The sequence below is a fragment of the Chrysochloris asiatica genome, unplaced genomic scaffold (genome assembly GCF_000296735.1).
Source record: "Chrysochloris asiatica unplaced genomic scaffold, ChrAsi1.0 scaffold00090, whole genome shotgun sequence".
NCBI classification, from domain to species: domain Eukaryota; kingdom Metazoa; phylum Chordata; class Mammalia; order Afrosoricida; family Chrysochloridae; genus Chrysochloris; species Chrysochloris asiatica.
In genome coordinates this window covers 4,901,035-4,909,347 of record NW_006408608.1, presented here as the reverse complement: position 1 = coordinate 4,909,347, position 8,313 = coordinate 4,901,035, and the positions used below count along the sequence as shown (strand labels likewise).

General features: G+C 43.7%; 1 pseudogene; it reads right to left on the bottom strand.

The window, feature by feature from the left end:
* Positions 1-2,821: 2,821 nt before the first annotated feature.
* Positions 2,822-3,393, bottom strand: LOC102816497 (annotated as a pseudogene).
* Positions 3,394-8,313: the final 4,920 nt, after the last annotated feature.

The window sequence follows — 8,313 nt, the reverse complement described above, 5'->3', positions numbered from 1 at the left end:
TGTGTTGTGTGAAGTGCCGTTGAGTCGGTTCCGACTCGATGGCACCTGACAACATGTATTTTGGTGGGACCTAAGAGTACACACAGGGTCGCTATGGGTCGGAACCGACTCAACGGCACTTAACAACAACAACAAGAGTACATATACAAAGGTCATTTCACCGATGATCAAAGACTATGAGACTGTGGTAATCTGAAATCTGTTTATTTGGACTGCCAAACAGTGTTTGGACTTATTGATTTGGGGGGTCGGAATATGTCTGAGGTCATTACTAGGATGGGGAAAGTGGTTTATCCCTGGATTTCTGCTTAGCTATTTTGTACACTGCTGACCTTGATATAAGGAAGATGTGAATAGTATAAAATATTACCTGTTAAGAAAACAGAAATTGACACCAGTTTTGTATTTAAAAAAAGAGAGTGCTTTTTGTGTTGAATACTTAAAGGTGTGTACTAAGTATGTATTTTACAAACAAAAACGAAATTCTACGACTTAGAACTGTTTAATCATTCTATGTACAAAATGAAAGGAGAGGGTTATACATTGTCTGAATTTCAGTTGTTGGGCTAGTTGGGGCATAATATTTTGCCTGCATTCGCACAACATACACAAATTTCCAAAAAGAACGAAGTTTCATACTATTTAAATCAGGTTAAGCAGACAAAAAGTAACATTTTTAAAATAAGCAAACATATCTCATAAGCTCTACTTGAAAGAAGAATATATATCGCAGAAGCTAAAGATACAGTATAAAAATGTGAAGCTCTTTGGAGAGCTTTACTGAAACTAAAACAGTTTGAAATCTGTCTCTCAGATGTTTCTTTCATTTGTGGTTGTTGTTAAGTGCTGTCGAGTCTATTCCGACCCTTAGCATCCCTGCATAGGGTTTACAAGGATCGATGAAGCCCTCAAATCGGTTTCCTCAACAAGAAATACATTTTCTTCCTTTTCATTCTATCTTTACTAGTGTTATCCTTCAATTACTGAAGCAGACAATCCCCTACAATTACACATAGTAAACAAAAACTAACAACAAATCACCTAATATAGCTCTGACACCAATAGACTTGAGCCAAGAAAGGGCTGCCTCGTTTATGAACCCATACTGCTGTGAAAAAAAACCCAAAAGCACCCATTAAATAAAAATCCCTCGCACAAAGGCAAGGCTTGAAGACAAACTTAGCAGCATTGCTCTCAAATTTCCTGGCTTTGTTGATTCACGCCACCACCTTCACATGAAAATGCCAGGATTCACATTTAAACAGTTCCCTTAAAGTCCGAGAAAAACAAAAGCTCTTTCAGGATTTGAAATGACACTGGAAGGCCCAGGATTTTACCGAGTCCACGTTATTTACATACTCATAAGGGATTTTTTAATAAAATAAGTCAAATGGTAGATTGTTCTCCATACACAGGAATGAAATCCCAATTTATTGTGAAGTTTATGGCTCAGCTATAAAAACAGGCTCTAACATGGAATCTGAAAAAAAGTTGCGCAGTGCGTGCTAGCAGCCAGCCAATGAAACGCAGCCTCTCGGCCGGCTAGGCTCACAGCACTTCAAAGACGCCGCTTTTCTTTCTTTCTTTTTTTTTTTTTTTTTTTTTTTTTTTTTTTATTAAAGAGCCCGACCCCTTGGCTTCACTGGGTTTTTTTTTTTTAACACCTTTGTTTCGTCTCAACAGCAGCGCCTGAAGCCCTTCCAGGCATGCTGAGCACTCAGACGCTTATTTGCGGCACGGGTACGCCATGACAGTTCGGGAGTCCTGATGTGGCGCTGCAGGATCAGCACAGGACTGCTAACCACACAGTTTGGCAGTTCAAACCCACCAGCCTTTTCTCGTAAAGTCTACACAGCGTCGTTCAGGGTCGCAATCGACTCGATGGCATCTCACAATAGACACAACCTTCAAATGGACGGACTTGTTACTCCCACCCGCACCCAACTCCAGAAAACGCCTACATTCTCAGGGTGAAACGACAGCTTCCCACGGTTGCCTTCGAAGCATTTCCTCATAAATTTGATCCCTTTCACACTGCAGGGGTGGGGGTGGGAATTTCCACTATTTAAAGGGTTCCTGGGGGTAGAAACGACAAGGTAATTTGCGTACACACGCTCTGTGGTAAGGACACAGTGTGTCCAGACCAGAAGTGAAGAACAAAGAGGACGTGCTCGCCCCTGGCTTCTGGGGGGCACCACAGGCGCTCTCCACGGCGCCGACGACGCCCCCTCCCACCCCCGCCCACCGTGAGAAGCGGGGACGCGCCCCCCTCCCCCCGCCCGGGCGCGGGTAGCGCGAAATGGCGGTTACGCCACAAAATGGCAGCCGATCCTGGGAGAGGAGCGCCCGAAGGAGAAGTAAAAGGCGCCGGGATTCTTGCCCCCAGCACGGAATTGCGAACCTTCACTTCATTTTGATGGGTTTTTTTTCTGGACTCCCTGCCCCAACGGGCCACAGCTCCTTTAGTCATCGTCCCACCTAGGGCCACTTCTGCGGAAGCATGGCTGCAAGTTCATAAACGACGCAGTGCCTTTGTGTGTGCGAGCTGCCTTGCTCTTCCCAACTTGCCCCTCTCCGAGAGGCATTTACCTGAAGCGGTAAACAATGGGAGCCTCACACCGGCAAGCAACCCCTGCCCAGGTGAGGCACAGTCCTCACAGGCGCGGGGAGGAGTCCACAGACTCGCAGCTTTAGCTCCAGGCAGGAAAAGGGAGGGAAGGATTCCCCCCAAATAAAGGGAAATTAAAGGAAAAAGAGTTAAAGCAATCCCAAAGCCAATACTTCGGCAGCCACGTTGAATCCTAACATACTGAACCTGCACTCAAGAGGGCAGCGACGAGCCCTTGATGGCCCCCAAGTGCACTGGCGGCTCCAGAGGGCAGCTTTCGGCTTTCATTCCATCATGCAAACTTCCAGGGAGCATTTTAGGCTTTTCACCGCTACCCTCCCCAGGTCTCTCCCTTCTCCCTGTGCTGAGGGGCCTTGGCACAGGCAGAGAAAGGAGCGGCTGCAGTCTTCCTGCTTTTTTCCCCTGGCATGAGGGTCCAAGTGAGCTTTGGCCTTGGCTTGATGGTTGTAATGTAGGGCGATGTTGGGGTGCTTTAGATTTGTTCCTTTCCTTTCTCTCAAGCACTCATTTCCCTGCGCTTCCCATCCCCCAGCTTCCCCTTGGCTGTCTTTCCAGAAACTTCTCAGGGATACCCAACAAAATGCCGCAGGCTCAGCCAGCGCCTTCCTTGTAGCGCGCATGCGTAACGGACCGGGTGGGCAGCTCGGGAGCGAGTGTGAGAGTGTCCGTGAGCGCGCGCGCGTTCGCCGCGGGGGCGGTTCTCTTTCACAATGCCGGGAACAGTTTTCTCCCCCTCCCCAACGTTTCTCAGTGCGCACGCGCATTGGGGAACTTCCCTGGCCTTTGAGGGAAGGAGGAGGGGCAAGACCAAAGTACTCTAGACGTTGCTCCGCGCGCCTGCGCTGTAGATTGCGTTTGCCTTGCTGTTTCCGCGCTGATTGTTGTAGCGTCTTTGATATGAAGTGGGTCTGAACATCTGGGTTGTTCCTAACACACTTTTTTCTCAACTCCTACTTACGGAAATTGTAGCCTTTTGAGAGATTACTGATTCTATACCACGGGTTTAGCTTGGGCTGTCGATGGACTGTATCTTTGGCTTCCCATTGACTCTTTCCTACGCCATATTTGCTTACTGGATTCGGTGACTGGACTATGGTAGTCTTTAAACTTGGGAGAACAGTCCTAGTTGAAGGACTGGGTGTTGCCTGGGCTGGCTTATATCAGGCGATGTCTGGAGTTCCTGCTTGTGTGTGTTGTGTGAAGTGCCGTTGAGTCGGTTCCGACCAATAGCGATCCTGTATAGGGTTTCCAAGGAGCAGCTGGTGAGCTTGAACCTCCAACCTTACAGTTAAAACGGCTTTGCAGTCTGGCACATTAACCCACAGCGCCACACTAGTACTCCAAAATAAAGGTGTTCATGATTTTGAATGGGTCCCTGGTGGCACAGTGATTAAAGCGTTTGGCCGAAGCTTTGAGCCGCTTAGCGGGAGAAACATGTGGCAGTCCTTTCCCATGAAGATTACAGCATTGGAGGCCCTATGGGAGCAGTTCTACTCTGTTTTATAGTGTCTACTCCAGTGGGAGTTTTTTGTTTTGAAATTTTTTACCCCACATCTTTGTTTTAATGCTGCTTTGGTTCTCCGAAACAATCCTGTGCTCAGCCTGCAGGGCAGGCTGTTAGGTTTATTCTCCATGTGTGCATGCAGACAAAGAAAAGGACCTTTGCCTACAGCTCAGTCTCCCTTTGCAGAATTGAGGTTGGAGACTGGTAACCATAGTAACCGCATTTCTTTTTTGAGGTGCAGTTATTCCTTTTCCTTGGGAATGTGGAAATGGTTAGGCTTGTGAATTCCTAAAAAAAGAAACAAAACAACTCTGATCTCCAACCTTGTTTTTGAAATCCAGCAAGATTCCCTTGTCAAGGAATACAGAAGTTTGCCCCCAGTTCCTAGCTTCTGAACTTTCTTTTCCTTTACACCCATCCTTTTGAACTACTTTTGTTTCCCTGGTGGAGTAACTGTCTTCCTTAGGTTGTTAGCACACGTTCAGATCTTCATGGATGTAAAGTTTTAAAAAGGGAGCTTGCTTTTGAAGAAAACTCACTGAGGCTCGCTAAAAGCTGATGTGATCCTTGTGGCATTTTTGTGCTGTGGGGCTGCACAACTGACCCTGTCTGTCTAGGTCCCAGGTCAGGCTCTGGGCGGAGCCACTGAGTGGTTCTTACCAAAGGGAGAGCTTTCTGTCTGGTGGGACATTTGAGTGAGCACCAGATTCCTCTAGGAACTCAGTATATAAAAAGCTATCTAGAGGGTCCTGGTGTGATGCTGTATGATAAGCACTGGACTGCTGGTGGTTCAAACCCCCCAGCGGCTCGTCAGAAGCCCTATACAAGGCACAACATCAGAGGATGTCAAATAATATTAAGCTGTAGCCTTCTCTTGATAACATGGCTATAACTCGAAGCTTGGAAATTAGCAGGTCAAGTGTCCTTTAAATGAGCAGTTTTGGAATGGATTCTGTTTTACATAAATGGTAGTTAATGAAGGCCTTGAAAATTAGAATTCCTATTAATAGTAGGATAATAGGAACTAGGGCGAAAAAAAGTTTTAAGTGTGTAAATTATATCATTTGAAAAAGGCATAACATCAAAGTTCTTATGGGCTGTTTAAATTAGCATCTCCGGAAACCTATCTTGAGTGAAACAACCTATTTAAGTTGAAAATTATGAAGGACAAAAGTATCCTCATTTGAAGACACTTTTTCCAGTGAAAATTTTTAAGTAAATGATTTATGCTTGGGTGGGTGTCTAAATTACCATGAGAGAATCCAGAAAACATAAAATCCCTTATTAGTTCATCCTTTGCCCCTCCCATCAGATAACAGTTTACAGTGACATGTTTAGTCATAATAACTCTCACTGGTTGAGTTTTCTTTCTTAGAAAAACCATTTAGATTAGTCTAGCATTAAAAAATTAAAAGTTGTCTTGAGGAATTCTCTTTACAACAAAACATTATTTTCTAAGTGAAAGGATAGCTCCCAGGTGAGTTGTAGTATGTTGTTGTTACGTGTCATTGAGTCAATTCAGACTATAAGGAGTCAGTTCCGACTGTATAGGGAGTCAGGTCCTATAGTATAGGGTTTCCAAGGAGCGACTGGTGAGTTTGAACCACCAGCCTTGCGGTTGAAACCAACCTTGTGTTTGAGTGCTTATCCTACAGTGTGACACCAGTAAGAGCAGTTGTTGTTGTTAAGTGGCTTTGAGTGGGTTCTGACTCAGTAGCCCTGTATAGGGTTTCCAGTAAGTGGCTGGTGAGTTTGAACCATAAACTTTGTGGTTCAAACTGACCTTGGCAGTCCAGTGCTTTAGCCCAGAGTGCCACACCAGGACTCTGTAAGAGCAGTTGTTGTTGTTAAGTGCTGTCGAGTCAATTCCTGCCCATAACAACCCTGTATAGGGTTTCTGAAGAGCAGCTGGTGAGCTTGAACTGCTGACCCAGCAGTTCAAACGGCTTTGCGGTGTGGCGTATTAACCCACAGTGCCACACCAGGACTCCGTAAGAGCAATAGGCGAACTTAAAACTTTAAATCTGCTGAACTATAGATATGTAATAAGTTACTAAACATTGCATTTTGAGATTCTATCAAGTGCAATTATATAGTCTAAGTGAATCAGCTTTGATTTATAGGATTTATATTCTACTTAAAAATCTATTCTATTTTAAAAATAATCTCCTAATTCTGGGGTGTTTTGACTAATGCATATCACTTATAGTGAAGGGTTAAGTTTTCCTCAGATAGTGATTAGCAGTAGACTCTTAGAAGGTTGAATGAACTCTCTGGTTGAATGAACTTAGAGCCTACTAATATTTTGTTCATGTGGGATCTGTTAACATTAATATGTTGATTTATTGTAATCCAATATCCACATTCCAGAGGAATCCTTAATTAAAGTGACCTAGTCACTTTGTTATTAGCCATTCCATTATTGCCACTTTCAAATTATAAAAGTTGAGAACATACAGATGAGTAAAATAAATAAATAGGCACTTCAAATAGTACCACATAGGGATATTAATGATTAATATATGCAAATGTTTTTCCAGTCTATTTTGTATTTGAATTCTATATCTATTTGCAAATTTTAATAATTCTAGAGTCCTGGTGTGGTGCTGTACGACAAACACTGGACTGCTAACTGCAAGGTCAGCAGTTCAAACCTACCAGCCTCTCCTTGGAAACCCTAAAGAGGGTCACCATGAGTCTAAATCGACTCAATGGCAGCTAACAACAATGTCATGTCAGGTGCCATCGAGTCGAAACCGACTCATAGCGACCCCATGCACAGCAGAACGAAACAATGTTCGATCCTGGGCCAACCTCACTACCGCTGCCACACCTGAGTCCATCAATGATGCCACCTGGCTGATCCATCTCGTTGGGGGTCTTCGTCTTTTTCTCTGACCCTCCACCCTACCCAGCATGACATCCTTCTCCAACGATTGTTTCCTCCGGACAGTATGTCCAAAGTAGGAGAGACAAAGCTTAGCCATCCTGGCCTCCAAGGAGCACTCTGGCTGCACTTCTTCCAAAACAGATCTATTGGTTCTTTTGGCAGTCCATGGCACTTTCAGTATTCTCCTCCAACACCACAACTCAAAGGCATCAATTCTTCTACGATCCTCCTTATTCATAGCAGAGAAACTCTATGCATAGCAGAGAAACAACAATACCAACTAGTAATTCTAAGTACTGGGTACATGAATAGTACTTCCTGAATTTGGGGGAGGGGGCAGTTACTTTAAGCAACTTTGCAAGAAAAAAGAATGGTAGAAACATAAGACTTGATTTTCTTTTAAGAAAATAATCAGTCATTATATTCATTTCTGGAAAACTAAACACAATTTGGAATAAGTTATTTCGTTTTCTTAGAGGATTAAACAGAAAGACTATGAAATATTAGCTTGTTGAAAGAATGACCTAGTAAAGGACAGGCTAGTTAATAATACTGTTCATCTGCTTGAAGTTATGATAGTTTATAGATAATTTCACCAGAGAGCCCTACTGCAAGTCTGTTAATAGGGCTCCAACATTTGGCCCTCCCAAACAGATAAAATATTCTTTGAAAATAATACAGTGGTTGTTTTATTTTCTACTGTTTTGGGGGAAAAAAATGATTCTAAAAAGCTCTGGTAGTGTAGTGGTTACAAATTGGGCTGCTAACCTCACAGTCAGCAGTTCAAAACTACCAGCTGTCCCATGGGAGAAAGATGAGGCTTTCTGCTCCTGTAAAAATTGACAGCCTCGGAAACCCTGTACAGGGTCAGTATGAGTTGGAACCAACTTCATGGCACACCACCACCACCAAATATGGAAAAGGGAAATTTATTAATATTATCAAGTTCTCATGTGATTGGGACTTTGATCATTTTAGAGCTAGTGACTATATTTTTATATCTGTGCTTACATTTTAAATGTATACTTTTTCATTAAACAGCTTAATTTCAATAGTTTGGGACCCAATATGTAACCAAATTTTTGTTCAATATCTGTTAACTATACTGTTCTCCAAGGAGCTCTGGTAGCATAGTGGTTACGAATCAGGCTGCGAACCTTAAGGCCAGCGGTTCGAAACTACCAGCTGCTCCGGGAGAAAGATGAGGCTTTCTACTCCCGTAAAGATTTACACCCTCGGAAACCCTATACAGGGTCGCTATGGGTTGGAACTGACTCGATATTACATAAC